Consider the following 20,652-nt stretch of genomic DNA (forward strand, 5'->3'; position numbering starts at 1 on the left):
AACTCACTAATCTTATTGCCTTTGACACCGGATGTCACCAAACAATCACACACCATTGCCACTAAAACCCAATGCGGGTACGCATCTCTCACCTCATCATAACATAAGACCAACTAGACCTTACGCCTGACTCAAAACGGATATTGACCCACTCTACACTACCACGAAAGGCTCTAAAGCCCGAGAAAAGAATAGTCATCAGACTACCAAACACGACAATCGTCTAAACCAAACTCATCCTTCAATGGACACACAAAATTTCAGACCAAGGATCTCATCCATCTCATAACCAAGCTCAACTAAGATCTACACATCCTTGTCAGACCAAACACTCATTACTCGACATATAGCTACGCCACCATATATTGGTACAGGCAACCACCAACCGCACCATTTGGCAATCATTACACTTAACAACCTCAAGATAACTGAATAATGAATCTCCCAACAACTACATAATCATGAGTCACCAAAACAATAAAACAAATTATCCTGCACCCAGGTCACAAACCCTCAAAACAAGATCTTCAATAATCAATGATTATACTGCAAATCATTTATTAAACACTTAGTACCATCTAACACCCCTCGTCACCCGAGATAAGTCATATGAATTAACACTGCCACAACAACACAATGCGTAAAACCGTGCTCTCACTGTCGCTAACAAATCAAAATGATCATTAACCCTTGACCCGACATCGTGCTAAAGAGGGACTGATTTAAGAGAAATGGTTGGCCAGGCCATTCCCATCCTTGATTCGATCTCAACACAGACGCCGTTCCTGTCCTCAGGTCCAAACCTCAAACACAGTCTCACACAATCCATAAAACAACCAAGTGATCCACTCACTATCCATCCATCGTTCCATATAACTTCAAAAACTATACAGTCACACACTAACTCTAAGAATCTCAATAACTCCTCAATCATGCAACTCGTAACAAGCTAAAAACAACACAGTACCAAACATCACAATCATCAACCAACACTAAAGATCTCTAATTTCCTTATAACATCCACACCAGGTAAATAACTCATAACATTACTCGATTCAATTCTTACCTCGTCAAAACACACAATACAACTACCTCATGCCTGAGATCTCGAAACCATCCTTAATCATTCTATTATTCGTCAATGGAATCCCACATTCACTTTCTTTAGCTAATTAACACTCAAACAACACTAACATTTGTCTTCAAGACATTGCTTGAATCAAACATCTATAAAAACATCCGAGTGCACGACTCATATCATATCACCTAATCATCCTCAAACTTACAGTTCATGACTCATCCCCTAGCCATCACCACTAGTACCTAACACTGGAAACACATAATCCCTATTATGAAACTCGTGCCTCACATACCATGGGTCAAGACCATTCTCAGAACAAGCACAACTAAATCTTAAGACTCCACTTCCTTCCGTGGGAGTGAGTCGACCCATTCAACCAAACCTTTACCGGTGAACTTTAACAACATAACAAACCACACACAGGTTCATCCACCCACGGATGCGCACAACTTGTAAACGGAGAACAAGACTCATGACAAACGACGTCCTTGCTAAGACTAGAGCAAACGGAAAGGGTAACGAATCCCACTCTCACAAGAGTCTGACGACTCGCACTTGGATGAAGCCGACACCTTGTCCCATGCTATTCACCAATCGGCCAACTGTGGACACCCAATTTCACCTGAGATGAAATAAACTCCTTACACACAAGGAGGAGAACCAACTAAAAACACATACGAGACTACGAACATAAATCTAGGTGACCTCACCATTGACGGACCGTCAAACACTGACACGGAACCTCACATACGCTACACCGCGATACTCATGCCAACCAAAACCAACCAGATAAAAGCACAAATGCTTAAGACACTCAGTCACAAGAAACAATCATAGCCCTTCGGACACCGTGTCCCATCCCATCTAGAAACCGTCACTCCAAAATGACAACCTCTAAGCCGTAAAATGACACTTTACTACCCATTCCACCTTCACCCTTCAAAACGAAACTACCTCGAACACCGTGCACACAAGACCCATGACCTCAGTCATAACAGTCTACTGACTCCTCAAAAGAAAAAGGTGCCTATCTGGCAACACCGCTTTCACTGGCTTTAAAGACTAAGCCGTCCATAATCGCCTCAACTGGCGCACAATCCCATTACCTACATGACAACATACAATAATACTCACAATTCTAATCCATCCTCGGATTATACCTGAAACCATTATGCTTATTAATGCTAAACATCATGCCATAACGCCTCTACTACCATTCATTCGAAACAACGGTTCAAACCTATCACCCCACCAGACCATCAAGCCACAACTAAGCGATTCTTCCTCAGACATCCTTAAGACAACATCACCATAACAAGAAAATATGCACCATTACTCTCGATACTCCCCACAACAACCACTACTTAACGCCAGAAAAGAACCTCCATACAGTAATGCCATACCGATAAATCCCTAACACAAAAATGAGTACAAAAATCTAAAATGCTCATCACCTAAATGTCTCCTTAAAACCATTAACGATGCAATCAATCATTATCGCTTAACCGATAACATCAAATCACTATTTCTAAGGTAATTTACATGCCTAAACAAGAAAAATTCATACCCTAGGTTCAACATCACTACTCCTCATCATTTCCATTCCTCATAACACCTTTGGCCCCGACGAAATTCAAATGGGGCTACCAACTAAACCTACAAGATCAACCTCATCTGAATCATTCCAATCGACACTCCATCTCTTTGAATCCTTAAATAGGAAGCATTATCTCCTGGTACTCCAGACACAATTGAAATTCAATTCTAGTCCACAGCTTTCAACTTTTAAAACACAATGCACACGATAACACAGTACTTACCATCAATCACTTCATCCATAAATGACCAAGCACCTCAATGACCTCACACTACCTACCTTATAGTGCGACCCTATACTGTACAAATAAAATTACCACTATACCTCACCTCGAGACCTTTTAGACAGTCGTGCCAACCCAAAACCCCACTCATCAACCAAGCCATGCAACCGACTCACCAAGAGTCGATTATCTATAGCACACTCCCGTAGTTTCCTGGAATGGGAATCACCTCTCAACCAACCGCAACCAACACACTTCCTTAGACCGTACCAGAACACCCACAATACACATCTACAACCCATAGATCACTTTCATGACTCAACAACCTCTATCACACCAACCACTACCGGTTTGAAAAGAACCTCCGCACCAAACCGTGACCCAAATCACAAACTCCAACTTCTTAAGGTTATACCTTTCTCCTTTGAAACCCTCACTCGCACACCTGACCTCCATAGAAACCCATCCACTATTGCATGAAACTCATACACAACAAAGGCACCATGCCATGAAGTATGAACCCATTTTAAAGTCATACTCTAAGCACCTCACCAAATGCAATAAGAAGATAAAAAATAACTGCACACCAAATTGTTTAATCCACGAGCTAAAAGACCAAATCACCCGTTCGATAAGAATCGACACCTAAACAACTCTGGAGCAACCGAGCTCCTCGCCTACTCAGGTCAAAACTCGCATAACCATCCATACCGTGACAAGTACTCTACTGTACTAGTAACCCTCCCATGCTCGACTGCATTCATGCATAAAAATACATAGGTATACATACAAGACATACTTATATATATATATATATATATATAATAATAATAATAATAATAATAATAATAATAACTGGAGCATGACCCTTGACACAACCGTATCCTATCACATTAGTTTAAACAATGAGTCCATTAAATTAAATTAATATATGAAATTAAATATTCGTCCATCCTCATGTACCACTCACATGTCATAACCCATACTCACAACTTACCATCTTATCACGTATAACATGCTTTCAATTACTTTCACATTTTATTTACATGGTTAGATCATTTAAATATTCCTCATACATGGCCATGTAACATAAACTTTAACATATAAATATATAAACGTGCAAACACACAGCAAGGAAGTATGTCTTTCAAAACCGTAAGCACATAAACATGTAAGCAAGTAGACAGTTAAGCATGCTTTTCAAATAACAAAACACTTTAGCAATAGTCACATAGATAATGCAAATGACTTCCCACACAACCCTAGGTAGGCCTCTACCCGTCGTCCTAATGATTTTCGAACCATTGCTCTGATACCAAATTTATAACGACCCTAAAATGATACCAATTATAAAAAAAAATTCGGCACCCTGCTAAAAAGGGTCCTGCCACAACCTATTGAAATGCATAAAAAAAAAAAAAATGTAATGACCTCACTTGGCCATAAACTAATCTATCATGTCCTAATGCACAATGCAAATAATATAAAACATTCCCAAAACAACAATATACATATAAAAAGAGTCCCGTTTCTCCAATTCCTTCAAAAAAAAGAACATGGAAGTGCCAGTCCACTACCTAGTCCCATACTCCTTTACAAGAAACATACTCTAATTACATCAATTTACAGTCGATGAAATACAGCTGAAATCAAAAGTCCATAATTTACAACATTATACAAATTATATTAAAGTTTTATAGAATAGTCAAGATTTACATTTACAAAATATTAAAGTTCTAAACAAAAATAGCAAAAATATAAATCTCCAATCCCGTCTAATCTTGTGGTGGATGGTCGTCCGTTACCTCCTTTCCGTATCTTGGAAAAATATTAATAATAAAGGAATAAGCACAATGGCTCAGTAGGAGATGCCTAAGACACACCTCTTATGACTCCGTGAATCCAAACAAGGAATAGGAAAAAGAACCAGGATCATGCCATTTCTGAGAAAAAATATAACTACAACATCAACAACAATAATCCAAGTCATAAATGAACTATGCCATGCTATGGAATGCATGTCATGCAATATCGCTCCTCATTTCCAAAACCTTTTCCGTCATCATTTCTAAACCGTTAGTGTAACCCGTCCCATGGCAACTCCTTGGAGATACGAGAGAAGGATTGGCTAACTATTCCTGACCCATAGCAACTCCATGGCATCATTTGGGGCCAAGTAACTCAACCACGCTAGGGAAATCTCCCCAGTTCCCTCTAGGCCGTACTAACGCCGCAGTCCCTAAGCAACTCCTAGGCGGCTGGGTTTTTCGCAAACCCTTTCAAAACTTTTTCCCCAAAACCTTTTTTATTCCATTTCAAAATAACTTTCCCATTTTCCTTTCCCAATGCTTATGCATGAAATGCATCATGCCTTTTCATACTATGCCAATACTCATTTTCATACAATTAATTCAACTCAAACCATATAGCATGCTTTACAAGTAAATAAAACAAATATACATGTTTTCAATCAACAATAATCTAGCATGGTAAGCTTATAAAACATGAATTTTAGTCTATACAAGCATGCTCGATCACAACACATCATTCAACACATAATAAAACATTCAATATACAACATTTAAGCAATTTTTGCAAGAATTTATACAAATTGAACATGCTAGGTAACAATTTATACAAGATAATTCACAAAAGCACAAGAAGATTATGGATTAGAGACCCTTGCCTCAATTTTGTAGAAAAACTCTCAAATGGGTCTAAATTCTCAAAAATCCTAGGGTGCACCAAATGATGAATTGCTTACATCAACGCGCAGATCTCGCCGTGCTCTCCGTTTTGCTGCAAATGGCACCTAAAAATTCCAAAAGATGAACGAGAAATGAAAAATTAAATTTTGTAAAGAAAAGAAAAAAGAAAATTGAGAAGGAGAAGAAGAGAGAGAGACTTACGGGAGAGTGAGAAAGGTGAGGCCAATTATGGCCTCCTTGCCACTTAAGAATAAAGTGGTGGGTCCCACCACTTAAAAAAAAAAAACCTTCTCTTTTTATTTTTTTTTTCTACAACACACACATATATATATATGCACACTAACTATATTATAACCGCATGAAACACATTAAATAAAATGCATGAGATGAAAATGGATCCAATTAAAATTCCTGTACGCAACAATTCTGGTAGTGGGTCCTATCCGGGACCGTCTGGCCCGAAAAACAAAAAAAATGCCGAATTGGCAACCCGGCATTTCAAAGAGTCCTGAACTCAAAGAAATGCCTCAACCAATTCTTGGACACACCCGGCACACTCCACGGTGTCCGGCATGTGATAAGCACTGAATATTGCATATTTAAGCCCCTTAATATACATATATTAAGACCTAAAGTGATATATCTATCCTGTTTTATATTGATTTATATTTATTTCATGTTTTTAGGTGTTTTCCCAAAGAATTAGTTAAAACCAGGATTTTATAATGAAAAGAATGATAATGAAGTTTACTGCGTCGTTGCTGGTCATTCAGAGCAAGCCGAGAGCTTTAGTGGTGAAGTTTGGAGGAGTTCAATATCCAAAGATCGAGCCTTGTACCTTTAGGCTCAAGCCTAACCAAAGGGGTGCTCGAGCTTGACCATAGGGTGCTTGACCCTTGACCCTTAAGCTCGAGCACAAGGCGTCAGAATTTGTAGGAATTGATTTTTAAGCTCCCAGGACCTCGTGCCAAGCCTCAGGATCGAGCACTAACACCTAAAGCTCAAGCCCACAACCTTAAAGCTCGAGCCTAACACTTTGGGATCGAGCACCATGAAGAGAGGATCGAGCACCATCAATAAAAAGACATTCCGGACAATTTTTGCTCCCAGAGCTCAAGCCTGAGCTTTAAGGCTCGAGCATGAATCAAAAGGATCGAGCACCAACACTTAAGGCTCAAGCATGGCTGAAAACTCTGAACCTATTTCAGTATTTTGGCCATAACTTTTGACTCAGAACTCTAAATTAAGAAAACTCAATGGTACTAGAAAGAAGACTCAAAGTCTAATGTTTTTGTCTCTAATAGCCATCTCCAAATTCACACTCTAAATGGATCAAAATCGTGTTACAAAGTCGGAAGAAGTTTTTGGCAGGTGATGCTCGTGCCTAAACCCAGATGCTCGAGCCTGAACCCAAAAGTTCGAGCCTGGATGTCCTTGAAGTCGTAAATATATGCGGGAATTACCAAAAATCATATTTCTTTATTTCCTAATGGGCCCAATTGTTACTAAAAGCTAGAAAACCAACCCAAAGGGGATTAAGACTTGTTCTCCACTATAAAAGAAGAAGAGAAGGCCATAGAAAAGGATCGATTGTTCTCTCTCATATCTCTCTCTCACGGCGGCTTTTAGGGTTTGAAGAAGAAGATCCAAAAGGAGTTTTGGCGGTCCATGGCGATGAAGAGCACAACAACACAAATGATATCTTGCGTCGTCATGAGTAGCTAATTCCTCTCTTAGGGCATTGATGTAACCCGATTCGATTATTATGGTTTGACTGTTTATACTTTGGGAATTTACTAGTTTATATATTTTGATTATATGATTTTGAGAAATTGAGCCAACTCAATTGGTGTTTTAATGAATTAATAGTTTCTGAATAGTTATTACATTGTCTTAGATATAACTGCTCATAAATTATTCTCAACCCATTCTTATTGGATGGTATCTGACAGAGCCTTGCCGGATATAAGAATGGAGATTATGTAATGGTGTTCAAACATTTTTCTTGAATGAACTCTTTAATAATCTATGCTTAGGGAAGACGAGTTATACTGTAACATTAGTTAGAAGTAGGTAGATGGATAATTCGTGCCAACTTTTGATAAGTTATAGTTAGCTAAGTTCAATGAAATATCTTTCTTTAAAATCGAATTAAATGAATGTTATTGAGTTTAATTCATATGATATATAAATTGTTGAAATCCCAAGGTTGAACAATTGACCATAGTAGGAGGATCGTAGTGAAGTCAATCCCTAAGTATCTCTACCCTTGATATTTTCTTTTACTTTATTTATTTTCTATTTATATTATTATAACACAACAAATCAAATTCTCTTTTTAAATTAAAATAGTATTAATTGAAGACTTGATAAACCACCACAGTTCTTGAGGTTCGACACCCTCAACATAGCCCTATCCTACAGGGATTCGTTCTATTACGAATGATTAATTATTATTGACACACATCAGCACGCAAAACGAGAAAAGACGAAAATACTCTAAAAAAAAATCAAAAAATTCCAAAAAAGATGGAAAATGGCGAAAAAAATAAAGAACATCACATAAATGGATTTAAATTGCTTTCCTTTTTGGTATTTTGCAGTTTTTGAATTTTCAGTTTATTTTTTTATAGTTTCCTTATGGTTTTAAGGTTTCTTTTATGCTCTTAGGTGGTTTTTTTTTTTTTTTTTTTTTTTTTTTTAAGTACATGTACAACAGGATATCAATATATTATCAAATTTCTCTGCATATTCTCTTTTTCCTTGTAGATTCAAGATACCACTTTGTTAATTTAAGGTAGTTTCTGATTGTTCTTACATCAATATATATATATATATATATATATATATATATATATATATATTTGCTCTCACTTTCTAGGTATACCAATTATGGTGAGGTCTAGGCAAATGTATTGTACTCGTAAAGTACTTCGTTCTCGACTTTCTTGATTTTTGAAATTCTAGTTGTGTATATATATATATATATATATTTGCTCTCACTTTCTAGGTATACCAATTATGGTGAGGTCTAGGCAGATGTATTGTACTCGTAAAGTACTTCGTTCTCGACTTTCTTGATTTTTGAAATTCTAGTTGTGTCCATTATAAAATGGCTATCATCACACCATCAATCATAAAAGGACCACTGGGCATATTACTCACAAATGCAACCATATCCATTGATGAGACAAGGTCTTATAATTATGATACGCTTGAAACTTCAGTTTTCAACTTTTGAATTAAGTGGATGCCACATCTCAGCTTTTGTGGTTGTGAGCTCAAACTCCGCTCATCACTATTTTGAAATAGGCAGACCTGGCTAAAATTATTTTATTTTAATAAAATAAATAAATAAATCAATCTCGCGCGATATCATATTTATGTTTCAAGCTATGTTAACTCAAGTTGAAGATAGCTTTTATTTCATTCATGAACTTATAATAACCTAATGGAAAGAAAGATATTAAATACTCTAGGGTGGTCCCTACTATAGAGTACCCCAGGCCAGAATACTACGTACTCGATATTCTTGGGAGGAATTGTTTGTACCTAATAGGAATCGATCTTGAGACCGAGTACAAATCTATATTTATAAACCTGCACGAACTAATATTCACTAACATAAACGAGCTTACACGAGTTCATGTTTAAACGAGCCAAATTTAATATTATCCAGGATCCGATACGACTTTGATTATCCACTCAACCCTCATTTCTGTACTATTTAAACTTTTTTCTTAATAACCAACATAATAATAGTTTAAAGCCGCTACACAGGGTATTGGAGAAAGATTTGCTGAAACAAAATACATTATCTAAGGTGAAAATAAATACATTCTCATCCTGTAGTGTGGAAAAAGAAAAAGAAAAAGAAAAACATTCATTAACACTGAAATTCAGAGCCTCACTTCTTGTGGTTGTCCTGGTTACTCCATTTGCAAATTTTACTTTGAAAGATAAATACGTGGAACAACTAATTTTACACTTTACATATGACACAAGGCCGACAGACTATTGCTGCAAGGCATGTAGAAGACGAGAAATACCGAACAGTTGCTAGTCGTTCAGAGCCATGAACAAATTGTGCTTTCGAGCATGATTCGGAATCAGCCGATGGACAGTTTATGTCGAGATGCCTGAAAGCTCTGTCAAAAAGAATACGAGTTCTTTTAGGCACTAGAAGCCAAGTTAGAAGAAAAAAGTTTTGAATGAAAACAATATCAAAATAAACCCATCTCTCTGCCAGTGCATCTGTCTGATCATATTAGCGTGGGTGTAGGGAATTGATGGACATTGTTATCTATCATATAAATTTACAAAAATACTAAATAGAACTTTATCCAAACTATTTACATCAGCTATATGAATCTATGATGATAATCTTGATTAATAACTTTGAAAAAGATTCATTTATCCATCAAGGATCCGATACCATGCAAAAATTCACTAGTACAAACCAAGGACCCAAAGAAAGGGAACAAGTAAAAATACCTATATAAACGAAACGTCTTATCCTAGAGAATTTTCTGTTCATGTTCCATAAGATTATATCCTCTTGTTTAAGACTTTAAAGAGAAATTATTTTATGGGCATGAGACTACCACTTGACCTCTTCAAATGTGAGATTTGAGCAATATTATCAATTGAAAGACCATTGCACCACTAGGTTGAAAATTGACGTCGAGACCTTGAAGAAGCAAGTAATGGCGATTTTCATTACTGGGAGATTCCATTTTGAGAAACAGCTGGGGGATTGTCATGGTCTCAAACTAGTTTCACCAACAAGTTGGCTTGTAACAAAGCGCTTATGGACATAAAATAGCAGCCGGACCTTTTAGGAGTGACTTTTCAGGCTTAAGCAGGGATAGCATATTCTTCCTATTCAGACGATGATGCCTCTGGAAGGAATATATTTTCCATGCATGCTGGCAGCACTACCAGGGAACTCCAATGGTGGACAACTATTTAAGAGAACTAGTCAAAGCCCAATCAACAAAGACCAGGTTGTTAACAGTTAAGGGAGACAACAACATTCCTTTCTCTAGACAATTTCATTAGAACTTGAGATTCTACTTATATACTCTTTTTTATAAACAGTATCTTGCATAATTGCAAATAAAAATTGAATATATTTAAAATTTTTGACATAATAGACTAAAATAAATTTTGTATAACGCATTACGCAAAAGTTACCTTGATGCTTGAAATTAAACAATGGAGGAAGAGGGTGGCCATTTGGAAGTCTGAGTATTTGGGTCCCTCAATTCATCAAAGAAAGGGTGAATGCAAGCTTCCAACTGCAGTACAACCACATAAGAAATGGTAACCAATACCTCTTCAACCAGGTTTTCTAATGAAGTTTAACTTATAGCAGTGCATCGCAAATTAGGGGAATACTGGAAAAACCTACAGACCAGGTCCACTGCTTCTGGAGGTAAATGTTTCTGGAAGACATGGAAGATCAGAATAAGATCACAGTGAATCCCACATGCAAAGGGACATACCATCTGAAGAAAAAATGCTCAACAATACAATTTAAAACAAGTTATACATCCACATATAAGCACAATGGCAGTCAGAGCGGAGCCAGAATTTCAAGTGGATGCTAAAGAGCGGAAAGAAAACTAAGATAAAATTGAGGCCATTTAAAAGGTACGAACTTCAACGGTGTAGAGGGGCTTGGCTCGTATGTTGCGCCCCCGTTGATTGTTGGGCTGGGTTCCCTCCTAATTTGAGGAGGCCCAAGTGAAGCCCATGTGGGTTTGAAGCCCACACATATACACAAATATATATATATATGTATGTTTGTGAATTGAAGAAACAGTCGCACCGGTGTCTTCTTTTCCACAAAACATAGAGAAAAATTCCCTAAATCATATTATTCCAAGAGCGACCAGATTTCATCAACGGCTCCGTTCAACAGGCGTTTGTGGTTCGATCAAGCTAAAATTTGGCAGGTGGGTTCGCAATACAAGGCTCTACATTTTGAACAGTAGAGATTGGATTTCGAGCATTCTGGATCAGTTTTTGGGTCCGTGAACAGTACCTCTGTTTTTAGTGAGATCTCTCCTTAATCTTTGATTAAAAGATATTTGTTGCCAAGAAAGATTATTTCTTGAGATTGATTACCTCTAGTTCTAACTAGAGAGAACTTTGTACACCCATTATTTTGTTGAGAGTGGAGATTTAGTGACTACGGTCCCATGGTTTTTTGCTTCCCACATCGGGGAGTTTTTTCCATGCTAAAATTGATTATGTCAATTGTGTGTGTGATGTTGATTATATTTTTCAGATTAGTGTGCTCTATTTAATTTCTTCCTAATAGATTTACACATAGAGGGAGAATATATTTATTGCTGATTTAATTGTGAAAGATTCAGGTTGCTAGAATCAGTCTTGGAATTCTCCCAACAAGTGGTATCAGAGCTTGGTTATTATTATTGCTGAATTTCTTGTGTTAAATAATGGAAGCTAATTTAAGTAGAATGGTCACTTTGAATGGTTCAAATTACCACACTTAGAAAGGAAAAATGGAAGACCTTCTCTATGTGAAGCAATTTCATTTACCGGTGTTTGCTAGTGTGAAGCCTGATAATAAATCTGATGAAGAATGGACATTACTACATCGACAAGTGTGTAAATATATTAGACATTGGGTTGATGATAATGTTTGGAACCATATATTGTTGAAGAGACACATGCACGCACACTTTGGAATAAGGTTGAGCAGTTGTATACCCGGAAGACTAGAAATAACAAGATGTTTTTGATAAAACACTTGATGACTTTGAGATACCAAGATGGGACTCCAATAATAGATCACTTGAACACTTTCCAAGGAATAATTAATTAGCTGGCTAGAATGGGTATTAAGTTTGATGCTGAGGTACAGGGGTTATGTCTACTTGGTACATTGCCGGACTCATGGGAGACCTTCAGAATGTCATTGTCTAATTCAGCTCCGAATGGCTTAATCAATATGGATCTGGTTAAGAGCAATGTTTTGAATGAAGAGATGAGAAGAAAATCACAAGGATCCAGTTCACAGTCAGAGGTTTTGGTTACAGAAAATAGGGGGAGAAGTAAGAGCAGAGGTGTGAAGAATAAAGATAAAGGCAAAAGCAAGTCCAACAAGTTTGCTAATATTGAGTACTATCATTGTAGCATAAAAGGGCACATCAAGAAATATTGCAGAAACTTGAAGAGAGAGAATAAGGGGAAAGGGAATGAGAAAAAGAATGATGATGGCAAGGATGATGGTCGAGTTTCCACCACTACTTTCGAAGACTTCCTCTTTGTTTATATGATGATACTATTAATATTGCATGCCATGAGACCAGCTGGGTTATTGATAGTGGCGCCTCTATTCATGCTACACTTCGAGAGGATGCCTTTATATCCTATACGCCAGGTGACTTTGGGACAATAAAGATGGGAAATGATGGCTTGGCCAAAATCATTGGTATTGGAGATGTGTGCTTGGAAATGAATAATGACACGAGATTAGTCCTTAAAGATATAAGGCATATTCCTGACATCCGCTTGAACTTGATTTCTACAGGCAAACTTGATGATGAGGGTTATTGCAGCTCCTTCAGTAATAGCCAGTGGAAGCTCACCAGGGGTGCTATGATAGTTGCTCGAGGTAAGAAGTTTTCTAGTTTGTACGTATTGTAGGCAAGAATCTATAAAGGTATTATTAAAGCAATGAAGGATGAGCACTCAGTTGAGTTATGGCACAAAAGGCTTGCTCACATGAGTGAGAAAGGCTTGACAATGTTGGCTAAAAAGAATCTTCTGTCAGGAATTAAGAGTGCATCTTTGAAAAAGTATACTCATTGTTTGGCAGGGAAGCACAATAGAGTTTCTTTCAAGAGTTCCCCCCCTTTAAGAAAGCCAGGTATACTTGACTGGATACATTCAGATGTCTGTGGCCCTATGAAGATGACGTCACTCGGTGGCTCTCGTTATTTTGTGACCTTCACAGATGATCATTCAAGGAAATTGTGGGTGTATACCTTGAGAAGAAAAGATTAAGTGTTGGATGTGTTTAAACAGTTTCAGGCTTTAGTTGAGAGGCAGACTGGAAATAAACTGAAGTGCATCAGAACAAATAATGGGGGAGAGTACATAGGTCCTTTTGATGACTATTGCAGACAACAGGGTATTCGACATCAAAAGACGCCTCCCAAGACACCTCATTTGAATGGTTTAGCTGAGAGGATGAACATGACACTAGTTGAGAGAGTGAGATGCTTGCTTTCATAGGCACAATTGCTAAGATCCTTTTGGGGTGAAGCTTTGAGTACAGTTGTACATGTTCTTAATATTACATAATGTACTTCTCTTCAGTTCGATGTACCTGACAGAGTTTGAACTGGCAAGGATGTTTCTTATGATCATTTGCGTGTCTTTGGGTGTAAGGCTTTTGTGCATATTCCCAAAGATGAGAGGTCTAAGCTTGATGTGAAGACCCGACAGTGTATCTTTCTAGGTTATGGCCTGGATGAGTTTGGCTACGGTTATATGATCTAGTTGATAAAAAACTAGTGAGAAATAGAGATGTTGTGTTTATGGAAGATCAAATCATACAAGATATTGAGAAAACTGAGAAATCAGTGCCTTGGTACGATGATGGTTTGATTGACTTGGATCCAATTTCTTCGACAGATGTTCCAACACATGTTGAATACGATGCTCAGGATGACCAGTAGGGTCCAGTTGACAGCAATGCTCCTCTACAGATTGAGATTGATCAGTTGCCAATACCAGAGACACCACCAGATGTTCCACTCAGGATGTTTATCAGAGACCGACACTGATGAGCACTGAATATATGCATATTCGAGCCCCTAAATATACATATGTTAAGGCCTAAAGTGATATTTCTATCCATAGTTAAACTAATTTATGTTTAATGTGTGTTTGCAGGTATTTTCCTAGAGAAATGGTTAAAACTAGGACTTTATGAAGATATCAAAGCTTACAGAGTCGTTGTCGGTCATTCAGAGCAAGCCGAGAGCTTAAATAGTGAAGTTTGAAGAAATTCAAGCCCCAGAGCTCGAGCCTTAGTGATGAGGCTTGAGCCTTGCAACAAAGAAAAGAAGACAAGTCAACTAGGCATTAAAGCTCAAGCCTTGTACCTTGATGCTCGAGCCTCAACATGGGATGCTCAAGCCTTGACCCTCAAGCTTAAGCATGAGGTGTCGGAAGTTGAAGAGTTGATTTTAATTAAAAGGCTATGCTCCTAGATCTCGTGCATCACCCCAAGGATCGAGCACTATCAATAGAGGCTCGAGCTTAGAGTCCCAAATGGTCGAGCCTGGTACCTAATGCTCGAGCCAAGTATCTAGTGCTCGAGCCCAAAAAGCTTGGATCGAGCAATGTTAAAAGATTTCAATCCCAAAACATTTCTAAGTGTTGAAGAAAAAGATATTTTGGAAAATAGTTGAAGAAAATTGGCTAAGTGTTAAAGTGAGGTTCGAGCACTAATTCTTGAAGCTCGAGCATCAATCCAGAGAAGCTCGAGCCTGCACCTTAAAGCTCGAGCCTTTGTTCCTGAAGCTCGAGCCTTCCATTACATGTCAGATTTAAAGTACGGGATTGTTCTCTTTATCAACCGTATCACATTCTAGATGGGCCATAAGACAGCCCACTAAATCCTTATTTTTTTCTATAAAAGAAGGCGTAAGCCTTAATAGAAGAGGTCCAAAATTTTAAGTCTTTTTACGGTGATATTCAGAAGGTTGGTAGCGTGGTCACTTTTAGGGTTTCCACAACCTTAGAAGTGAAGATCCTGAGAAAAGAAGTGCTGTCCGTGATGATGGAGACAACTCTAACACAGACGACATCTAACCTCGTCATGAGTTGCTAATTCCTTTCTTAGGGCACTGATGTAACCCAATCTGATATTATGGTTTGATTGTTTTAACTCTAGGATTTTATTTTAATATATGATGTTTTCTTGATTATAGGACTATGAGCACTTGAGACAACTCAAGGGGTTTTCATGCATTAGTAGAATATGAATTGTTATTCTATTGTCTTAGATATAATAGTTTATGTTCTATTCCCAACCTATCTTATTGTACGGTATCTGGTGGAGCCCTGCCGGACACAAGAATAGAAGTCATATAATGGTACTCTAATGTTTTTTGCAAAAGAAGGTTTTCATAATCTATGCTTAGGAAAGGTGGATTGTTTACAAAGTACTTAGAATAGGTAGGTGGATAGTCCTTGCTAACCGCAGATAGGTTATAGTTAACTAATTTTGTAAAACATCTTTCTCTAAACTCCGAATTGAATGAATGTTATTAAGTTCAATTCATTTGAAAACATAATTGGTTAAAGTCTCAGAGTTGATTCAATTGACCATAGTATGACGATTGTGGTGAAGTCAAAGCCCTAAGATCTCTCTCTCTGTGATCATTTAATTTAGTTTAATTTGCTCTAGTTTAATATTTTGTTTTAATTTTAGTTTGTTAAATCATGACAACCAACAAACTTTCCAACCAAGTTACCTGTAAACCATAGAATGAGGTTAAAGACTAAAATATAAATCTCTTCTCTCTGTGGGTTCGACATCTCTTTTTATAGCACTATTTTACACGGAATCGTTCTATTGTGAGTGGTAAAATTAGAGACACATAAAATTTTTGGCGCCGTTGCTGGGGAGATTAGTTTTAGTTTAGTTTTTAATTAGTAGTTTTGGTTTACCAGTCTTTTGACTTTCTGATATCTCACCTTATTTCTTTTTCTTTTAAGGTACAAAGAAGTAGCAGTGAGGACAAAGACGCTTAAAGGAGTAAAAGCTTCAGTTTATTAAACCCTTTTGTTAGTTTTTACTGTTTTTCTTATTACTTAGAAATTTTTATTTTTGTCATTGTTTAGGATTAGTGGAAGGAATGCATGTTAACTCGCCAAACTAGGTCAAAACCTTTAGTGCATGATCCTGAAATAGAGAGAACTTTGAGTCAGTTAAGAAAACTTAAAAAGCATTTGAATAATATAGATAGTTCCTTTAATAACATGGCTGAACAATGTAATGCACCAGGTAATAATGGTAATGGTAATAGAGAACGGGGTCCACCTGTTCATCCACAACAACAATTAAGGGACCATTTCATTCCTATCACGTACACTTCCCCTTCGTGCTTTATTTTTCTGGATGCTGAAGCAACCCATTTTGAGATCAAACCTGCTATGATCCAAATGCTTCTTACTTTCCATGGGTATGCAACAGAGGATCCTTACATGCACTTAGATGTATTTTTGGAGTTGTGTTCAACTACCAAGTTGACCACTCTTACCAATGATTCATTCAGGATGCGACTTTTCCAATTTTCTCTTAAGGACAAAGCAAGAACTTGGTTGCATTCCCTTCCTCCAAATTCTATATCTACATGGGAGATGTTGCAACAAGAGTTCTTGAAGAAATACTACATAGTAGGTAAAAATTGTCAAATGAGAAGAGAAATCATGGTGTTTTCCCAAATCACGGGAGAACAGTTCCATGATGCATGGGAAAGACATAACAATCTTCTAAGAAAGTGTCCGCACCATGATATTGCACAATGGCACTTGATTCAAATTTTCTATTATAGTCTTTCCGATTCTTATAGAAACATGGTAAATGCTTCTAGTAATGGAGCTTTTCTGCAAAAGAGTCCAGCTAACGCTTGGGAACTGTTTGAGGCCCTAAGTGAAAATTCAATGCAACATGCGTCTTCCTCTAGGATTAGGTCTTCACCTAGAATGCATAAAGTTGAAAAAGTCTTTGAGGTAGACAAATCTAGTGAGTTATCTACTCAAATAGAAGCCTTGAACGTAGGTTTGATCAAATTCTATCATCTGGCTTTGCTTCTGTTACTAGTTCATAAACTGCCTTACCAAAGGAAGTTTGTTCAATCTGTGCCAATCCTTCCCATTTTGCTGACACTTGCCCTATGACGGGACAATCATCTGAGGTCCCACATGAGCAAGTGAATGCTACATTCTCTAGACCAGCTTACAATTCGTATTCTTCTACATATAATCCTGGCTGGAGAGATCATCCTAATCTGTCATGGCGTAACCAAAGTCAAGGAACCGCTGTTCCTCAATCATAGGGACAGTATCAAAATTCATCCAATCCTATATCACAAAACAATTCTTTCAACCAATCTGGTATTTACCGTCCACCTCTGTTCAGAAATCAATCCACTCAAGCTCCTACTCTTTCTACCTTCTCCTAGAAATTCTGCTTTTGAGGAACAAGTACTTAATGCACTTGTTGATATTAAAGCCAATACCCAACTTTTTAATTCTCATTCTCAAGCCATAGCAAAGCTAGAGGCACAAGTTGGGCAAATAACAAGTACTCTATCTCGAAAAGAGGATAGAAAGCTGCCTAGTCAGCCAATAGCCAACTTGGAAGGGCAGACTTACATGATTGATGAAACTAGTTCCTCAGGTATTCATCATGAGCAAGTTCAGGCTATCACTACATTGAGGAGTGGTAGAGTGGTTGACAACCAAGTTAAGAAAGGATAGGAGAAAAAAGAAAGGCTTAGGATTCCCATTGTTCCTATCATTTATAATCCATATCCTAAGGATGTTCCTTCGAGTTTCATTTCAGAATCCATAAGAGGAGTTGAAGATGGAGTCACTTCTTCATCTGCTCCTAATTTTGAGACAGCTTATGAGCCAAAAACGCCTTATCCTGAACGTCTCAAGGAACCCTCCCACTTTGGTAAACAAGGGGAGAAATTTTAAGATATGACGGAGGTCTTTAAACAGGTCAAAATCAATCTTCCTCTACTTAATGCGATAAAGCAAATTCCAGCATATGCCAAATTTTTAAAGGACTTGTGAACTCTTAAAAGAAAATCAAAAATCCAAGTTCCTAAGAAAATTTGTTTCACCGAGTAAGTCAGTGCTATCCTTAAGTATAACACTCCTCTTAAGGTTAAAGAACCTGGTGTTCCTATAATTTCTTGCGTTATTTGAAACAATGTGATAGAGCGAGCACTTCTTGATATTGGAGCTAGTGTTAATCTTATTCCTTATTCGGTGTATGAGAAATTAGGTTTGGGAGAGTTAAAACCTATGTCGGTTGTTCTACAGCTTGTTGACCATTCTGTTAGACAACCACGAGGTATTGTTGAAGATGTACTCATAAAAGTGGATAAGTTCTATTTTCTGGTCAATTTCTTAGTTCTTGATACAGAACCAGTCCACGAGTTCAAAAAGTGTATTCCAGTCATTCTTGGGCATCCTTTTCTAGCCACAGGTAATGCTTGCATTAACTGTAGGACTGGAGCCATGGATTTATATTTTGGAAATGTGAAAGTTAAGCTAAACATCTTCAATGCTATTCATCATCCCCGTGATGATAGTGAATGCTTCTTCCTTGATGTCATTGATGAGTTGGTTGAGAAATCACTCCCAACTATTTTATCCAAGGATCCTTTAGAAGCTTGTCTGAGTCACTTTAATTATGAAGACTTTGATATTAATCTTCAATAGCTGAAGTGAATTCGTTGCTCGATTCCACTCCTATCACAGATTTTCCACCATGGAAATCTAGGTTAGAGCCTCTTCCACCACTTTCTAGTACTCTGCCTATTCCTTCACTAGAGTCTCCACCTAAGCTTGAGCTTAAGCCACTACTGGAAAAGCTTAAGTACACTTTCTTGGGTTTAAATGACACCCTCTCGGTGATCATTACTTCCAATCTTACAAGTTCCCAAGAAAGTAGTCTCTTAAAAGTTCTTGGTCAAAATAAAGAGGCTATTGGGTGGAGTATGGCTGATTTGAAAGGAATTAGTCCCACAATTTACCTGCATCAGATTCATTTGGAGGAGGATTCTCGAACATCTCGGGAACTCCAACGAAGATTGAATCCTAATATAAAGGAGGTAGTGTTGAAGGAAGTTGTGAAGTTGCTAGATGCGGGAATAATCAACCCCATCTTAGATAGTAAGTGGGTGATTCCTACTCAGGTAGTACCTAAAAAGACAGGTATTACAGTGGTTGAGAATTTCGAGGGAGAATTAGTTCCACAGCACACCACTACTGGATGGCGTGTGTGTATTGATTACCGAAAACTCAACTCCGCTACTAGAAAAGATCATTTTCTAGTTTCATTCATTGATCAAATTCTAGAGCTATTGGCTGGCCAGAGCTATTATTGCTTTTTAGACGGATATTCCGGCTATAATCAAGTGGCCATTGATCCTAAGGATCAAGAGAAAACTACTTTCATTTGTCCATTCAGTACATTTGCATATAGACGGATGCCTTTCGGATTATGTAATGCTTCAGCAACATTCTAGAGGTGCATGATGTCTATCTTTTCGGACATGGTTGAAAAGTTTCTCGAAGTCTTTATGATGGCTTCTCTGTTTTGGGGTCCACATTCGAAAACTGTCTCCAAAATCTTTCCCTAGTGCTTCAGTGTTGTAGGGAAACCAATCATATTCTTAGTTGGGAGAAGAGCCATTTTATGGTTCAAGAAGGAATTGTGTTAGGCCATATTATTTCAAAGAGAGGTATTGAAGTTAATAAAGCTAAAGTAGATTTGATCTCTAAATTGCCTCCTCCTACCTCCGTAAGGGGAGTGCGATCATTTCTTGGGCACGCTGGGTTCTATTGACGCTTCATTAAAGATTTTAGCAAAATTTCCCGTCCTTTGTGTAATCTACTTGCAAAGGACGCTCCTTTTATCTTTGATGAATCATGCTTAGAAGCTTTCCAAAAGCTTTGCTCTCTTCTGTCTTCCGCTCTTATCATGAAACCTCCGAATTAGGCTCTTCCATTTAAGATTATATGTGATGCATCTGATTATGCTATGGGTGCTGTCTTAGGACAACGAGTGGATAAGCTTCCTCATGTTATCTACTATGCGAGCAAAACTCTTTTAGATGCACAATTGAACTACACCACTGCTGAAAAAGAGTTGCTTGCAGTTGTCTTTGCTTTGGATAAATTCAGATCATATCTGTTGGGTTCCAAAGTCATAGTCTATTCTGATCATTCTTCTTTGAAACATCTTCTTTCC

The sequence above is a fragment of the Cornus florida genome, unplaced genomic scaffold (assembly GCF_030987335.1).
Source record: "Cornus florida cultivar Cherokee Brave unplaced genomic scaffold, ASM3098733v1 CherokeeBrave_3.0.0_Hap2_Chr03, whole genome shotgun sequence".
Taxonomy (NCBI): Eukaryota; Viridiplantae; Streptophyta; class Magnoliopsida; order Cornales; family Cornaceae; genus Cornus; species Cornus florida.